A 17,881-nucleotide genomic window follows, 5' to 3' on the forward strand; every position below is an offset into this window, starting at 1 on the left:
TGAGGAAGAAGCACAGTCCCTGCTATGGTCAGTGGATAGCGCGATTATTCCATTTTAATACAATTCATATTGGTGTAGAAAGATGAGAATTTGATTTCGTAAATTTCCAAGCTAAAAATGCACCCAACACGTCATTGGGCCATTATTCACTTAGCGTACACTCCGTTCTACTGTATATACATATATATATATATATATAGTACTGATACGAGAGGGAGATAGTTACACCGTCGTAGATATGTACGACATCAGCAGGCATCTGTATGATAACAAACTGTAGAACAGAGCGACAACTTAAAAGTACCCAACTTATTTGCTAACGATTTAACCCAAAAAAAAATCCAAAGAACCAGAACGGCAATACAAGCTGACCCTATCCTCATCCTGATCTTGATGACGCTATGGAAGTCGATTAGGAAATTCGTTGACTGCTATAAAACGAGATATCAGCGACGGCAATAGATTATGCAATCGTTCAATTGAATTTAACTGAGTGACGCAGCTTCACTGTTGATTGCTGCTAGTAAAAATATAACAGTTATCAAAAGTACAATAATTATATATATATATATATATATATATCTATAATTATACGTCTATTATACGCATCTATAATTATACGCATGAGAACGATTGAATATATGGTACGCATTGAATGATGATACTGATTTTATGTATCGCAGTTTCGGCGGTGAATGGATCGAACCTTACGAGCAAATGCTGTTATTTTTTTAGCCTGAATGACTCATTTCATTTTTATTTAGCAAATTTATTATTTCTTCGACGCTGTTTATTATTAAACCTTCGACGCTGGGATGAAGTGCATCCAATTTTATGCGACAATCGATATTTGTTCAGATTATTCAATATTATACTAGACAACAAGTCTTAGATATTAATAAGCATACGTACAATGTCAGATATAAATGGGAACAAGTCGAACAAACTGAAGCAATACACCGAAAAGCGTTTTACCTCGTGTGACTGTCCAGTGATGACAGAACCTTTTTCAGGTTTTTTAAAATTATTAAAAGGAAATCATCAAACACGTAAACGTTTGTTCAACCTTCTCATCTATGAGTCTCACAACAAAGTGACGCACGACTGATACATTTATTTAGATATGTTGAGATACAACTTTATATGAACATCTGCTAGCTCCCATGTTCGTACTTTTCGCGCACCCTGTGATGGTAAATTTGAAAGAAGGAGCAGTTGATCACCATTCGTTCATGTATTTCAACAATATGATGACCTCAAAACTTCAGTAGTTAGCCATCGTGGTCAAAAATGAAAGAGTCGGCTAGACGGACAAACATCGATGAATGACTTAATCAATAAATGGCACCACACACGAATGCTTTTTCTATTGCGTTCACTCCCACATCCGTATGCCGATAGAGAAGCGACCGCAGTGTCTATTCACGGCTACCATGGCCCCACGCTAGATGAACAAGATAAAGTACTTTATATAAATCACTATCCCGCAGCCTAGTATTGCTTGTCATGGGTGCTCCTTATTTTCTAGGACGGCATATTTTTCACGCAAAGGTTTATTTGTCTATATATATATATATATATGGCATACTACACGTCATGCATCGCGGCTCATCCACCTCTCGGAAGTCATACATAGACGCGATACAGGCTTTTCTCTACGTTCTAGAGAAACCACAAGCAAGCACATAGGACAACCGATACAATTTCTGTCGAAATCGAACGCCGCTTACCCGAATGGAGCGATGCATGACTTCAATCTATTTCGGACCCGTTTACATTCGTGGCCGATCCAATTGTAATTGGTTTCGTTGCCGTCATCTAATTACTACCCACCGTCGTTCACTTCAACAGCGATGCTGCTACTGCTGCTGCAGGTGCTTGTAGAATCTGCACGGACGGCGTAGAGCCACGCGCCCAGTACCGGTCATGGCGTCGGCGTTTGCACAGTTTTGACGTCAACACTAATAACAAATAAAACGATGGAAAACTCAACAACAGGCAGCAAGATCTATTGTGAGAACGCTCGTTAATGCCGATGCTGCTGTTTTTGTTTGAAAAATGAACCAAAAAAATAGCGGCTTTGGAGGGATAGATTAGCGGCCAAGTTTTAGGCTAGGGTCCAAGCTCCACACTCCCGTATGCTGCTGCTGCTACCGCAGCTGTCGCACCGCCAAAACGCGTCATCGTGATTATCAACCACGAACAGCACCAAGACGTCAAACACGAAAGGCGCCGTCCGAGTTTTTTGTGGTTGATTCTCATAATTCGACGGATGAGATTTTGTGTTAAAAGAAAGGATTTAGATTGTGACTATGATAGAATTAAAGAACGAGACACTGAGGAGGAAAAATAGGTACAGAAGAAAGAAAAATAATTGTGTCTGCACCGATCCAGTGGAAAAATAAGCGCATAGAAAACAATGAAATAGAATGCCATAGGCGAAGCGTTTGTCCTGGTATGTACCGTTGCGATATACTACGATGTATGCAAAATGGGCAGCACTGGCCTAACACTACAAAAGACCGTATCGTATCGTACCGTACCGTATCGACTCTGATCTTCTTGTCTTCCAACACAGATTCAGTACGATGAAACTAATATTACAGTGGCCGCCACAGTAGCAGTAAAAGCAAATGCGCTTTTCTTGACAGTTGACAACGACAGCGGCCGGTCAGAACCCCTCGTGCGTTTAGGCCGCACCCTCGTTGATGAGCTTCAGAGCGACAGGCGCCGCCCAGCGATCCTCACCCTGTAATGATTTTACTACGGGAACAAAGCCGCCTGCTCATGGGTAAAAAAGCAAACTTTAAAAATCCAAATTTAAAAATAAAACTCACAAAATGAGAGAAACCACAATCGTGTATGCGTAGAACACAAGGCTACTTGTATATTTCTCGTAAATAAGCACTTAAGTTAATAAAACTGTATCATCTGCCATGGTATAAATGTGTCATGTTGGGTAATTAAATTGTTGACACATTGCAAGATGCGGCAATATGTCGCCGCTAGTAAAAATTTTCATTTGAAAGGTACTTTCTAAAGAAACAATTCACGGACATTCGTGCTTTAGTTTATACCGATGTAAGCTCCCAGCGTCGTGGCGCAGGCAAGCCCAAAAATACAAGAAATTTTCCACCATCCATTTTCTAAATACTGCGTCCACAAGTCGATGAATCTCTACGGGTGGAAAAAATTTCATAATTAGTCTAATGTGCACTATTATATTGCTGTTAACTTCACTACGGCGACAAATTATCTCAGTTCAGATAAGGGTGAGACTAGAAGAAATCCGGCGCCGGATATAATTAATCGGTCCATCACAAGCCTTATAGTAACATTAAAATGTCACGCCTTACAAGATCTACACTCATCAATCTATTGCTTTTTTGACGATTGATCGAAAGATTGCGAAGAAAGCGATAGAGTACCGGTATTTTGTTGCTGTCAGAGCTTCCTACAGACTAGGCTGGTTTAAAAGAACCAAAGACAAAAGAAATGCCGGGGAATATTGTAGGAACGATATCCGTTTTTGTGCATCTATCAAAAGGCAGTGTAGAACCATTATTTATCACCTTATATCTATAAAAATCTACATCGATGTATAGTATCTTATACATATATCACAATGGAAGCTAACCTTTTACTCCTTCTATATGTTTATTGTCAGACAAATCAAATAATAGCATCAATAATAACGGCCCCGAAATGGTCACCCGCTAGCAGTATATAGCTTAATTATATGGGTCGCTACTTTAATAACAATTACAGTGATAATTCTATATTATAGCGGCTATAAATGCTTTTCTACAACAATAATCATATCGTATTAGTTGAGCTCGAAAAGCAAAAAAAAAAACGCACTGAACAAGTCTAGCTGGATGGAGATGAAGCTTGTCGGTTGGCAAGGGTAGGCAAAAAAAAAAAGACGTCTGATTGGCTGCCTTGTGGTCTGATGGCCCATTGTCTGTATTCGTTCGGGTGGTGATTTCGGTGCAAATCTTCACGCCTTTAGCGCCCATCGTATAATGTATAACAGCACGTTATCCTTTAGCAAGCAATCTGATTAGGCACCCAATGGCAAAAACGAAGGCTGAAAACAGCGCAACCATTGTTCATTAGCGAAATGTGATTCTACCCATCATATCACAATTAGAGAGGCAAGGCATGGCCATAACACTCGTTAATGTTTTGTTATGTTGGACTTTGGAGCTAAATGAGAGAGCCTTCCATCCGAGGTCCGATACAGAAAAACAGCAGCTACGAGGTACGTTGCCATATGTGTTCATATGAAGGTAAACACTCATTCACTATTTAACCTATTGATCGTTACTGAGCGAAATTGTAGTCATACGACGGCAAAAATATGGCTGTGCACCCCACTAAGGACAATTTCAGCCAACGATGTAGAAAGAGATAGTTTATGGAACTCACTAACTTTGTACCGTCTAGAACTCCATTCAGCTTCGTACAACCTTTATTTAGTCAAAAATAGGATGAATATTATTAGATATTACTAGCTCGCAGAAGGTTTTCAACAGCTAAGAACTATGCAAGACAATCGCATCATAGAACACACATTGAACCGCATTCGAAGATACCCATATGCGAGTACACAACGAAGTGTAGATTTCATTCAGAGCGTGAATAATACGTGTCTAGTAGGCACAGGCTCGTAGGTCATCTGCCCTGATTAATGAATTCTGTGTGCGCTAGCTAAAGATGGCGCTAGACGGAATTGTTTCCTTATCTTACGATGAGATGCGATTGCCGTATAAATATTTCGATCGTACATTTGGTCCTTGATCAGTCTGATTGCAGAGACAATTAATTGCCAGACTGAGCTCAGTATCGAATCCGCATTTCGGATATCCTTGGCATACACTGCATCACCCATTCAATGTTATCAATCATTCTGTAGCACAGGGCTAGCCGGCGGTATATCGGCTCGAGTTTTAGATACGATATAAGTGTATTATAGTGAACTAAAGTTACTCGCAATTATTGCAATTGAAGTTGGAGATTGAAGCAACGAGATTGACTATCCGATTTTCTATTGTTCAAAATGAGACTGGTTATTATTGAATTCACTTACACGCTGTGATCTAAACTGTGTGAAATAATCTCGCTCTGCCATTTCATTCATTACGTCGCTACGTAGAAATATCAAAATGACTCAAAATTTTTAGTGAGAACATATATAGAATCTTCGCGGTGCTATTAACTCAGCTGTACGCCGAGGGAATAGGTCAGCATACGGTTCATGGCGCATACAGAGGTATGCGTTCTTTGTAAGTGCAACATCACAGCACGAGATTGAACATGAAGAACGGTAATGAACGTTGAAGTGCGACATAGTTTTCTGTTTGTTTTGGGACTACTGTAAACCCTGTAAGAAATCTCTCTCAGCGGGAAAATGAACTTGTTAAAAGGATGATAACCAAGGGTGGATTGCTCAGAGGCAGCCATGTTTTAAACAGGTCCTATTTTATATTGGTAAGCGTCGTTAAGTAGAATGTTCCGTTTTCGGACGTTGTATGCATTCGTTTCTATGGCATCACTACACGCTGTAACCGCAGCGAACGTTTTTGCGGCTGAGGTCTTAAAAACCACACATAACGTTTTCGTAATTTTCTTCGCTCACCTTATATCTTAGCGACTAGCTAACTCAATAACGTCACAGGACAACTGTCCTGTGACATTATTGACTATCGGGAGGGTAAACAAAAGTGTGGCTAAATTTTCCCGTGCTCTCTTTTGCAGTTTTACTTTTTCAATGATCTATCTGCATTGGCATTTATTTGACTCATCTTAATATTCGTTAGTCTATTTGATTGTCGTCTTGTCTTCCCTCCTTCTGTCAGTTTACAAGTAAATATGTTTAATACTAGAACGAAGCACTTTCAGCAGCGGTAATAGTTGCACGGAAGAATAACTTGCGAGCTGGATCAGCAACTAGGCTGACACGGAACCAGACGTACTTCCACGCAATAGCGTTGTCCTGTCGCTGGTATCTTTGCCCCGTACGGCCACTTTGTCGCTGGCGCCCTTCACGTGAGAGCACGCGTGCGTCTAAACTACACGTCGTAGTGATGGCGGTAGCGGCAAGATGGTTTAACTGAGGCCTATATGTGCAACTGCATCATCGGATTTGAGCGATATGTCGAGGTTCCCACCGGCCACTCTTCGTTTCTGCGCATTTCTCCTTTCGCCAATACTAATAGCAGTTTAGTTAAGAAGCATAGCACAGCAACTATACTCAAAAATCCGCATTATAAGTAACACAGCAACTAGAGCGATGCCAATGGAAGAAAAATCTGCATAAACAGATGGGTAATGTCACAGTATGGCAACAGCTGATTACTGCGCTAGAGAGTCATCAGTACTTTATTTTCTCTTTCCGTAAATGCCTGTGTTTATCTATGTACCATTATTCACTGTAGCTGAGTGTCAAAACCGGCCAAAGCCGCCGGACGCACCAATATATATGCATGACGTCGACAATGGCATTATAGAGCGTGTATAAATGTAGCAATAATGCTGTATGTAGCTTTGCGGGACTCTCATGAACAGGTTAGACAATAATAACAAAAACAACAATAACAACAACAACAACAACAACAATAACAATGTCATCCGGTATCGCGCAGAAGCTTACACCGTTCCCATGAGTCGGTGAAAGGCGCGAGTTTATCTTCGCTCATGGTGTTTTTACCGCATTGAAATACAATCATAACAATGGTGACAACAACAGCCACCCTTAGGAGCAACTAAAGAACAACAGTAAAATTAACGAAAAAGAAAGTGCTTGTAAATGCAGCGAGGCACGTCCGAACAAGGCCAAAAAATGAAGGTCTCTTCGCAGCGGACGATTGCGCAAGGAAGGTAACGCACTGTGAAGCACATCCGAAATTAGACTTATCGTACACGTCCTTTCGTCAAACCATTCTTATATTTGTTTACGATGCAAAAAAAGATCAAGGGAATACATGGTTCATATTTGTTAAAGCATGGGAAGACTCTTAGCAGACTCTCAGCTTTATGCTCAAATTCTAGCTTAAAAACAGTTTCCGTTTATGGGAAGCAAACGACGTAATTATATGAGCGTTAAAAAAATTACGATATATATATATATATATATACATACATGTATATATGGTTTTTGGCTGTCGATCAAGCGTAGGAAAATACAGTACCGAATGACCACTAAGATAAGGTTCACCTGCATGGTCACGACAAAATTTCCCTATCACAACCAAAAAATTCTTGTCATTTATATAAACGCGAAATAATATCATTCATGTAATAAAAGACATCTTGCTATAAAAATATACACCCAGCTTTTTATAGCTTGTTATATATCCCGTCTGCCCCGATATTGTAACGTCCCGTGTGACATTGGCTTCCGCAGGAGACAGAGGGAAACTATCGAATCTAGGACGTCCACATAATCCATAAAATTGATAGAAATTAAAGGAAAAAATAATAGTTGTCATTGCACCACATAAGGAGAAGGTACGCAATGGAGAATAGCATTAGGGTTGGCCGGCCCCAAAAAATAAACTTCGGAAGCTGTGGTCCGTTCGCTATATGTCCGCGACAAAAATCACTGTCAGAGAACATATAGTAATAAAGTATGAAGCAGATGACCAAGTTATATGCTTGCCTGGTGTAACTAAACTTATGGCCGTAGAAGATTAATGGGTTTGTACAGGCAATTCCCATTACACGTTCGCTACGACAACCTGATGCACAATGATGACTGCTGCTGTTGACGACAATCGCACGAAGGATCCGATAATGTTTTAATAAATGGATCAACTCAATAGTTTTGTTGTGTTTCTTCGTCAGTAGCTTTCATCTATCGGCATTCTGCACTAGACGAAAATGTAGGTCGATCAACGTTAGGAGACAGTTTTGCTATCCAGCTATCCACAGACGGCCAAGCTTTCCCCGGTAATTACCGAATTTTATCGTAATGAAGCGTAACGTGCCGTCTACGCTATTGCCGTTGCCTGTTGTGCACGTCCGGCTGTACGGTAAGCAGCAGTAGGCCAATATGAACTCAACCACAGTCATCACTAGAATTGCCGCCCCTGTTTAAGTGGTATTTCGCCCACCTGTTATCATTAATATACACATATAATAGTACATATTGTAGCGATTCATTCTGGGTCGCTTACGTTGCATGCAACGAGCACCAGAAAACGGTTGACGGCTCACCGGTTAGAGCTGGCAATGGGCGCTAGTTGCGATATGGCATCAAACTGGTACTTCTGCCTAAAACGCTGAATGAGAAAATCTATACTGTCAGTGCTGCCGCCGTGTTATAGACGGAAGACTGATATTGCCAACAACCGCAAAATGGGCAGATGCTTACGGGCGGGCCGGCGCTTACTACCAGAACGCCCAAGGGTGCCAGTTTTACATACAGAATATACGGTTAGCTATATATACAGGTCTAAAACAAATAGTTAAAGTGTATGATAGCTAGGCAATGTACACTACGCCCCGCTCTGCTGACAATGAAGGCGTGTCATGCTGGATAGACCGTGCTAATTTAATTTAGCTGCCTCACAGATCGGCATTGCGCAAATACAGTCGCGTCGAAGAGTTTTCGAAGTTATGATATGTCATCTGCTTTGTTGCTGTCTCAGTGGAGAGGTTCGGGGATCCTTCACATGACTACCTAAATCATTGGTAACGCCTGATACAGTATATAATCGGAAAGGGCAACATCACTCTCGCTGCTCTTTGCTGGTATAGTAATACAGGGTCACGGAAGTATCAAATGGTATAAATGAAGACAAAGATCACGATATTTATCACTGGCCTGCAGATTACCGCCTATCTTAGAGTGATCTCACGTATCGATAGATTGAGCTAACTTGGCTAGCGTGGACCAACAAAATCGATTACATAGATAATCTTGAAATTACATTATCACTAGCTAACTATTTTAGATAAATTTCCAAGAGAAAATATAGAAGTCAAAACGCCCTTATGTATGCATGATGGGCAATAACGCCTGATCTCGTTGACCAAAAAGTATTACACATTCATATTATTATATACGCCTATAGGCAATTGCATCGAAACGTTCATTCATCGATCTGAAACAAAATATCTTCAACATAGTACACGCTACCATGCAACAGCTTGAATCGAAACGAGAAGATAGTGCCAGTTATCGTGCGTTATAATTTGACGAAGGCCGAAGCTTCTTGGCGGCACACAGCCTGTTTTCTAAACCGTTATTGTTCTTATGAATAAACTGATTAGCTGAAGAGGAAGCCAAACGCATTAAGAATATTATAAAGTTTCAATAGATAAAATGAATCATTGGAATAATCCGAATCGTCGGCTTTCTGTGCACATGTTTATATGTGTTTTATATGTTTATATATATTGCAGCCTTCAAGTCGGTTGGGATAAATCTGTTTAATTTGTCTCAATTTGCCCCAGTAATAACACGGAAAAATAGTGAAGCTAGCTAGCTAGCTAGTGATGTCCTAGGGGGCAACATTCGGTTTTGAAGTTTTGTCGAATCAGTCTGTTAAAGGCCAACAACCAATAGCTAAGGTTACCAATAGGTCGTTTTTACCTTCTGTGAGAACTTCTGTGAGTCGTTCTTAGACGTTGATACTGACAAAACTGTCAACGAAAAAATAGTAGTAATGCTTGCGCAACGAAACGAGGCCAACGATAGCTAAATTCTTCCTGACGACTGAGCACGATGGGAATCCCGGACTAATGACCAATCATTAGTTAGTGCAGCTATTTTGCCTCCAATAATGTGGATGAACCATGAGCGAGAAAAATGGAATTGGATTGAGGGGTTAGACGGATGCTATGGCTACCTGCTGATCTAACAAAAGTTATCCTGTAATAGCCGTTCTTTTCTATCTACAGCAGCCAAGAAGCATCTATACCAATAAGTGGCAAACTTGTTCAGTAACATCGACAATTTGAACGATTGAAGTCAGCGTACGCCAGTCTGAACGAGGGGGTAGGTTGTTGTTGCTCTTGCTCTGGTGATCGATGCAGGAACTATTATTGAACACGGAATGGGGCATCGACTATAGAAAACGATAAATCCGTACGCGCCATCTTCTCCGAAGTCAACTCAGAACTACCACGTACACATATTATTTAAACAGTATTTGCTAACAACGACATGCAGCGCCATGAACAGTGTCTATGTATAGGTACGTAAATTAATCTAAGTGGACTTGTTTTCGCTTGTGTATATCTTTAAATTTTACATCCGCCTCGTCACTCGCGTGGTCATTCCGGATGCAGCAGGCGCAAATGTATGGCTAGCCTACCGTACCTAAGGTGCAAGATATATTTATGGACCTCGCCGTAGTTGTGAGTCCTTAACAATTCTTTTTGACTATGTTGTGTGTCCAGTATCAGATCTCTGTAATCTCACAGGGAAATAGACCCAGTCACACAAATTTTAATGACAATAACGTCACCGCTTCAAAAAACCGACTCAACAGCAACACTCCCACGAGGGATTCACTCCCCTTCTATTTGTGTTGTTGTTGCTCGATCGCTCTGTAGAACATTATGCAGTTAACTTTTACCAAAAATCTTACGATTCTCATTTATCGCACAGGTTTCAGTTATACCACCGGTAGTTCCTTTTGTCCGACATTGTCTTTCAATGCCTATATTATATCATAATGGTTTGCCATGCGACCATCGTAGCGGTTAGTGATAACAATGATTTTTGTCTATACATGTGAGGTTCAGCAGCTTTCGTTTCGCAGGTGACGTCTGCCCCTTGCGGCACATATGAGCACACATGTGCTTGTGAAGGGGACTAAACGTATCTACTATTTCTTTCTTCTTGTTCGACTAGAAGCCGATGTTCCCAAGGGTGTACTTCCAGGACAAGGGCATATAATAGGAAGGAAACAACGAATGATGGCGTCCCCAAAGCAACACGTCAAATTAATGTACAAAGACGCTAAAAGTTAGGAAATAACGGTTTATTATCCAAATATTTTGACGACAATAGCAGCAATGGCAAGCACCGAATAGCTGGCTAGTGCAGCGACTGTACACATTGTCTCGTAAGAACACCTTTAAGCATCGCGTCATGGGAGTCGAATGAACGTTACCCCACGACGAACCAACTTTATCCGCCTCACCGGCTAGCCAGACAGACAGGCCCTCTGGCGGCGTCTGATCCAGTTCGCTTGGTCTGACGCCAGGTCCCCTAAAGACACTCGCAAACACACAGAGACGGCTGAAGCCTTTGTTTAGCGAATAGATAAATTCGCCCCTGTTCCGAAGCCGCTGGCGTCCCCGACGACAAAGCTGGGAACAATTCTGTATTTTTGTTTGACAGCGGCGGCGGCGGCGGCAGACGGCGCCGATGTGGTCGGCATAGTCAGCCAAGCGGCGGTTGTCGCACGCAGCTTTTTTCTTTTCCAGATTGTGGTCCGCGATCTGTTCCGTTATATCGTTGCTTTGAGCTGGTCATACTTGGCCATCTCATATTTATTTCACTTCTTCAATGCGCACACCCTCAAAAGTTGGGAAAGCAAAGAAACGGTCGCTTATAGTGAACTAATGGCAAATTAGGATTATCAAAACTATCAGGTGACCCCCGATGCTAGTAAACCCTTTGGCGTATAAATGGATATCCAGTACGATGCGTTCGACGATGACTACACACTATTACCTAACAACTTCCATACACATACATACACACATAAACACATAACGATTTGAAATACAGGCGCGAAACAGCACGTAAGGGAGACCACCATCACTCAAAGACGCCACAATGACGAGGCATATGATAAATGTAAGACACTATATGAATGACTCGATAAGAGGAAGGAGACAATTGCGACAATACAATGCCATACAATATGTAAGAATAAAAATACCTGACGTCTAATAGTTCAACAGGCACTGATACAGAAAAAGTTTTAAGTACTTACGACTATATATCACTGCCGTAGCATACATCAATCGATGCTGCGCGATGTTGATCCGATATTAAATGAGCTGTTGTTACTATTGTTAGTTCGAGATGAATAATATACGAAATCGCTGATAAAAGCACTTGACACTAATAAGCTGACATATAAGTTTTCAACCACTTAACTTATTTGAGTACGTCAATTAATTTTAATTTCTAGAGGTCTGACTAGCAACTGTACGGATGAACAGCTATGTCTAATATTGATATCGATATAGCCCGACAACGATCAGTCTACGGGAATCGAAAAGGACAAATACCAAAGTGTAAAACTACCTTGATCCGACTAGTCTTAAATGTAAACACGACATCCCCAAAGTTATCCGTGGTGCAAGTAATGATAAATATATTACACATAAGCGAAATTTCAAGGCGTAATGGTTATGATAGCGCCGCCTGCGTCGTATCTCGATACTGGCGATCGGCACATAAGTGAAATATGTACCCCATGGGAAACCGTTGGCAGAACGAATAGCGCCATGCAAAAACAATAGAAACAGCTCGTTAACTCAACCAGATTGCTTACTCAACAGCCACTACAGGTTTTGATGATATGTCTGACGATATGACAAGACCCCGCAGAGTCTATTAGTTCCCATTAACGGTCTTTTTTTTTCTTTCATTTGTATTGGCTAAATGAATGTCGATACTGTTGATTTCGTCACGAACGAACCACGTCAACGGCCGTTTCAAACTATAGATAATTAGCTAATGGTCTAACCATTAAGCTCAACAGCTCATAACATCTAGCAAAGAATGGGCCTGAACGTTGCCTACTGCGAAACAAACTTTCTCCTATTAGAACTTTCCTGTTGAGCGTCAATCCCCTGAATAGCAGCGGCATCAGTGATGCTGATATAGTGACTATTTACAATTACCTCTAATCCCGTATTCTTTTCATTACGATATCATATCTACTGATCTATGTGTTAGTTAACTCCGACAATGACGGACTAGGTGAGTTCACGTCCAACTGCAATATCCACGTAAGTATTTCGAATCGTCCTGTCGTGTGCAGCTGTAGGTCGCTTCTAGGTATTATGCTCATTATGGAACTTCGCATCAGAGGGCTCGAAAGCTGCTGGCCACGTCGTCGAGAACGGATCAGATACCACAGGAAGGCAGGGAACAATGAAACAGAGCGATCAGCCTCGTGGAGAGCTAGCGATGTCGGCGGTGAACGTAGTAACTGCAATATCGATATTTTCAACATTGTCGTATCTAACCGGGTTACTGGTCAGGGATTCACTGCCTGGCTGAGTGTCCGGATCACTCAGTGCCGACTAATACTCTATCTTAAATATTAGCGGGGCCACATCAACATTAGGATATCCGAGGCACACCTTTTCAGCTGTCGTATATTCACTGTTTAATAGCTGGCCATCACTAGGACAATGGAAGACCAAATCTCGTGTCCTCACAGCCATCACCGGTTGGCTCTAAGCAACAGTGATACAAGTGCGTCCGATAGATCTTATAGGTCCACAGGAAGGCCCGTTCTCGCTTCGCCAATAATACCACTGTTCTTACTTAGCAACGGCTTTTTCAGTTAATATTGTGAGCCGTCGCCCCGTTTGTAGCCGTCTGAACTTTGCTGAACGAACTACGATTTAAGCACAGTTTACGAAGTGGATGAGAGAGCATGGCAGGTGCGTCCCAGATATTGATCAGGGTAGTGTCAGCTGTCAACGATGACAACAACTATAAAAATACCGGACTGGCCAACGGCGGTAGAAGGTTGTCCGACCTGGTGAGGGCAAGGGACGCATGTTAGCTGATGCTACTGGATAGTGTTGATAAAATTATACATTGGCTATATTGTTGATGTTTTTTTAATATCTATGCTGACTCTACCGTTCTGAGATCTGGGTTAAGTGGTGCAGGCTTCAGGTGCTTCGTACAAGCATTCGGAATTATTATCTCAAGTATGATATTGTTCAATTTGCTTGGTCACCGACACGGTCACAACATGGTCACTTCGTAGCAAGAAAAGATCCTAAACACTAAATTGTAATAAAATTCGAAAAAAAAAAAAGGTAGATCTTAAAAAAAAATCGTTAAATAAATCTTTTTTACCCCAGATATATAGATTTACAGCTTAGATACATTTCTATGAAAATGCTTGAAGAAAACTAACATATGTTACTATCGCTACATGTCGCTATACTCTATACGCTGCCAGCATAACAACTGCGATATATTTCCCATTAGAACTAACAGTTATTATATAAAAACGCTGCGAGGCGGTAATAGCATTCAAATGCTTCGGAAGAAAACCCATTAGTTAATCGCAGTACAAGGAGTTGTAGTGTTATTTTATAATTACTGTTGCTTTTGACACAGTTCGATACGAATGGTATCCCTTATCAGCTACTTATTTGGGGCATTCTGATCGTGAGAACAGGAAACACAAACTGTTTTATAAGCGATGCGCATTGAAAACAGGTGTCGTACGTACGAAAACCTTTTGGGGGGTCGACGCCTATCTAATTCAGCCAATGTTAACCCATTTCCACAAGACACTATTCAAGTTTCGAACCCACGAAATAAAGAAAGACCATCTTTATAACCATGTATGTAATCTATAGAACAAATATCATATGTAGAATCACCTTGTACAGGCCAAAAGGACCTTGATATTATGTCTAAAGCGTGGAGTGTTCTGAATGATCGAGAGTACATAGAGGAGCTTTACCTTTACCGAACGCATTGTACGTAGTTATAACGGCTGGCTCGTTTAATAAACAATAACAAAGATATACGAAAATTTTTTCAGGAAAGAAGCACATAAACAAAAAAAATACATAGGTTCTTTTGAATGTACATAGATATCACCTTATCAGGTTGTTAGTTGATATTCTTTGCATATAAATGAAAGAGATAGCTTACGGCATTAGTCAAGTGTTACTGATCAATTTTTATTTCGGTCAGCGCAGCGTCCGAAGTCATTCATTCGCAACACTTACCTGAAATAAAATAGAGAAAAATAAAACAAAGGATACGATAAGTACAGCATATATGGTTTACAGCACATTCGATTCGGCCTGGGTTCCCACTCTGATGTATGATTTATACGGCACTTTGGTTTTCAGCATATTGCAGTTAAAAGGATCTGATCGTTCCTCCTAAAAAATATGACCTCATGACCTGACGCCCTGGTTACAGACATGTTACGATACAAAGTGGCCAGAACATACCACTAAGGAATCGCTGCTCCATAATTACAAATTTAAGATAATATTAAAAAACGTAAGTTAACGAGGGAGCATTAAAAAACCGAGTTCTGAGGGTTTCACAAGTAGGACTCCAAGAACGCGGAGTAAACTATTGCAGCTACTTTTCCAGATACGCTTCAAACGTACAAGCAACCTTGACCATCCTAAACAATCCGAGTTGAGCAACAACAAACTTATATTTCTTCAGATTAATCAGAAGCTATTACGCATATATATACGAGTATGCACATAGGCAGCGAATGCTTACAAATGAATGGTGCATAGAAGCAGGACTGCAAAGGTACCCACAGCCATCTAATGAAAATGATAGGCCCAAAAACCACCTATCTATATGATTATATTAGCTTTTCGCGTACGGCATTGTTGAAATATCTGCTGAGGTGCATCGGAAATATGTCGACTGAGCAATCGGAAGTAGCTGCAGCTAAGGCCGGCCTGTCGCCTGTTGTCGATATTGTTTGACGATTCATCCATCCGACCATTTATGCCGTCACCGTTGCTGATGCGACACATCCGTTATCGTTGTTGCTGTTCGTTATTCCTAATCTTGCTAAGTCTCTTTTCTCAGTGCCTCTTAAATATTGTTGCTGGGCAAAAAGCGTGAGAAAAATATCGAGCATGGCCATTCCTGGCTATAAGATAGGCACAAACAAGAAACAGGCGGGCATAATTAGACGATGCATACGGACGGAAAGCAAACACTCTGCAGGACAGACGATACGCAGCAATAACAACAGCAGCAACAACAATAGTTACGGCAACGGCGGTCATAATGGACAACAAGAAGGATAAACACTAGTACGCAGAAACATATTAGTAATGCTGGTTTGCATCGGTGTTGCCCACACTACACGAATAGGGATAATCGCTACTCTATCGTTGCTTTATTTGCCTATCTGTCCGTGAACGTTGTTACGACAGAGCATAGAAGTCTAATAACAATGAGGGCCAACAACACATCCCACCCCATCCAGTCGCTGAGCTGCTATCGCTGTCCCTACTGCAATTCTGCTCTTTTTATGATTTTGATTTGCCCCTGATCGGGCTTGGCGCATAGCTACACGCATAAAATATTACGTTTTGCTTAGTAAATTTAATGGCCCCGTTTCTAGATAGCTGCTTACACCCTTCATTGCTCGCTTGCGCACAGGGCTGGCTGGTTGGCCGGTCGACCAACTGTTTTTTTGTCCTGCGGTTCACTGGAAAATTAGATAGTCTTTGCTAAACTATTGATTATATGATGAGACAGCTTGAAATGCTGTCATCATGATAAGAATTATCATATTTCCATATTTTTTCTGCTACTGCTGCCGCCGCTACGATCGTTGTCACAGTTATCAGCACAGCGCACATACAGGAGACAGGATTTCGTGTGCACCTAGATGTAAAGTATTCCATTGTTGTTTTTGTACACCCCTCAGCCAGCGACCACACCGGCCACGGGCGGAGGTAGAACTCGAATGTTATCTAAGCAATTTCTATTTGATAATTAGTAATAGCAATAACAACAGTAAACAAAGTGAATGGTAATTTCAAAGACGTCAGTAATTTCGGGAAAGAGTCAATAAAGCCATAGCGGGATTATTCGAATATACGATCTGCTTTTTAAAAACTGTTGACGTCCACTACCACGTTGTTTGTATTTCGCGTCAGGGAAACGTACGGGATCGCTAAGATTGGATTTACGGGTCAGACGTTGTGATTAGAAAAGACAGAATGAAAAATTCACGAAAGTAGCACTTGATAAAATTATAGCTACGCGTCGGCTTTTGTCGAAAGTATATTAAAATATAGTTACAAGCCTATGATGTCTCTGGGTAGTCTACTCACCCTCTCTGAGATCACCAATGCCGCCGACAAAGGCTACCACCTATATACGTACCCATCACATTGTTATAGCAGTAACAATATTACCACTGCCACTGTCGGCCATCAGTCCGGTTGGAACCTATAGAATACTAAGTCTATTTAAAGTCAACATATTTTCTCGCGGTTTAACTTGCTCACTCGCATATCCATCTTGAAATAGACAAATGCAATCCTCCTGTATCCAAACTCTTCGTAAATCTAGCCTAAAAGGAGTGCGTATACACGACAACCCTTTTACTGTTATCCTCCGCATAATACTCTCTATTGTCTACGCTAAATTGCTTTAATCAGAGTTGACAGTGTTGATAGTTGGCCCTGTCGGCAAGTTAGTATTAACTGTAGTGACTTGCAGTCTTACAGCCGCCTGAAAAGGTCAAAGGCCTAACAAAGGTAAGATACGACCAGTCTATTTGTCTACTCTGTAGCTCGTTTATTCGCCGTGTTGATTCTAGCTGTACCGTAATTGGTCACTTAACGTGCACTGACGTAATATTCCGTTGCAGTTTGAAGGTTTCAATACAGTCACTAGTAAAGGGACCTCAACATTGTGCACGATACGTCATATATACCGAAATAATGGCTGATTAATGGAAATTAGGTTAGAAATAATAAATTCTTTGTACGACACGAGCGTGGTTGACTTATGAAGCTTTGCTCTGCAACCTACAGCAAGTCTGATCAGACCAGTCTTGTGGGGGAAAATCTCGATTCGAAAAAAATCGTTGAACACAGACTTGAGGGGGATAAAAGATGTATGGAAAATGTTCACCGTAAG

The 17,881-nt window shown here is 41.1% G+C and overlaps 1 long non-coding RNA gene across 1 annotated transcript; it reads right to left on the reverse strand.

Moving 5' to 3' along the window:
* Window positions 1–12,320: 12,320 nt before the first annotated feature.
* Window positions 12,321–14,064, reverse strand: LOC147751969 (uncharacterized). Its single transcript, XR_015315414.1, has 2 exons — window positions 13,345–14,064; window positions 12,321–13,190 (listed from the first exon to the last, which is right to left on the reverse strand). It is a non-coding gene; the product is annotated as an uncharacterized LOC147751969 (long non-coding RNA).
* Between the last annotated feature and the right edge of the window lie 3,817 nt (window positions 14,065–17,881).

This window comes from Varroa jacobsoni, unplaced genomic scaffold (assembly GCF_002532875.2).
Source record: "Varroa jacobsoni isolate VJ856 unplaced genomic scaffold, vjacob_1.0 contig00826, whole genome shotgun sequence".
Taxonomy (NCBI): Eukaryota; Metazoa; Arthropoda; class Arachnida; order Mesostigmata; family Varroidae; genus Varroa; species Varroa jacobsoni.